The 1528-nt window shown below is 46.7% G+C and overlaps 1 protein-coding gene across 3 annotated transcripts in view; it reads right to left on the bottom strand.

Annotated features, from left to right (window-relative positions):
* The window catches only part of Npl (N-acetylneuraminate pyruvate lyase (dihydrodipicolinate synthase)), a gene marked incomplete at its 5' end in the record, with an annotated part of 36301 nt that extends 34773 nt beyond the window's left edge, over positions 1–1528 (bottom strand). For 2 of the 3 annotated variants that reach the window (XM_005375012.2, XM_013521484.1), the window contains 1 exon segment: positions 1372–1528. 3 annotated transcript variants of the gene reach the window in all.

The following is a 1528-nucleotide window of genomic DNA, read 5'->3' as shown; positions in this document are numbered from 1 at the left end:
GCTTGCCAGGCAGGCGCTTTTGCCGCTGAGCTAAATCCCCAGCCCCCACATTTCTGATCTTATTCCTGTTTAGAAAATGCCACCTGCCTGCTCTGTCTACACAAGGCGCTTGAGGTCTGCAGGGCACACATGCAAACTCACAGCCGTTGAGACTGTCCCGTGCCTTTGTCCCTGAGCTTCTCCCACTGCAACTCCTCTGGTCTAGCCAGCTATTTTTCCAGCACTCGGAATTGGACCCATGACCTTCACCATGGGCTACATCCTTAAACTTTTTTTTTTTTTAATTTTGAGACAATGTCTTGCGAAGTTGCTACATTGCCCAGGCTGGGCTGAATTTGCAATCCTCCTGCCTCAGCTTCCTAGAGTGTTAGGATTACAGGCATGCACAATAATGCTGGCCAACTTTTAAAACTCACCGTAAAAGTCAAAGAATTCCCACCTGGTGTGATGGTGCACACCTGTAATCCTAGCACTGGGGAGCAGAGGCAGGAGAATCGAGGTGAGTTTGAGGGCAGCCTGGGCTACATAAGTGAGTTCAAGGCCAGCCTGAACTACATAACGTGATCCTGTCTCAAAAAACCACAAACAAACAAACAACAACAACAACAAAACCCCAGAATTCTCTGATCCTCCAAGCTGAAAATTATTTCTTAACCCTCGCAGTTGGCCCCTCAACACTTTCTACTAAAAAACTCCTCCCAATCCAGGCGCGGCGGCACACAGCCCAGCACTCCAGAGGCTGAGGTAGGAGGAGCTCCACGAGTTCAAGGCCAGCCTGGGCTACACAGCACACCCTTGTCTAAAAACCTCACACTAGATTTATAAGCAGGGTAGGTTTGCTTGTCTTCTGCACTACAAACCCTTTAGGGTCCAGGAATAGCTTCAAAAATTTATCTTTGCACAGAGCAATACACTATATCAGTAAAATGTGCTGGTTTTATAAACTGTTAAAATTCTGTAGAGAGTCCGAAATTTTAATACAAAATGATCAATATTTTAAAAACCCGTTTTACAATAAACTTGGCAATGTTATGCTCTCAAAATTCCTCATAGCTTGTACCAAAAGCAAACGGTTACAATGTTCGCCAGCCCAAGTCTTTATGCGAATTTAGAACGAAATTCCCGAAACACAGGAGGGGATATACTTGAAATCTTCTACCTAGATCTACAGCTAAGAACGCTTAGTGCAAAGAATTCATTTACGCAGCCTAAGTCACAATTCTTTTTTAAAAGGCAAAGTTAAAAGGGTGGGGGAGAAAAAAAAGGAAGGGGGAAAACGCAGAAGTTTTGCAAGAAGAATGACTCGAAATACCAGGAGAAGGAACAGACACACGAAAAGACAAAAATAACAGCAAAAAGCAGAAATACAACCAAATCCTAGTCAAACGAAGGGGCCAGGCGATGAGATTTAGTCGCTGCACTCCCTTCCTCGCCCCTCGGCTGCGCGGTCGTAGGAAGGCGGGTGCGCGGCACTCTCCCCGGCCGGAGGCCGTCGCCGACGCTCGCTCCGCGGCTCGCCCAGCGAAAG

Source organism: Chinchilla lanigera, unplaced genomic scaffold (assembly GCF_000276665.1).
Source record: "Chinchilla lanigera isolate Chin_1 unplaced genomic scaffold, ChiLan1.0 scaffold00005, whole genome shotgun sequence".
NCBI lineage: Eukaryota > Metazoa > Chordata > Mammalia > Rodentia > Chinchillidae > Chinchilla > Chinchilla lanigera.
The sequence above is the reverse complement of the archived record's forward strand: the minus strand, read 5'-3'. Positions and strand labels throughout refer to the sequence as shown.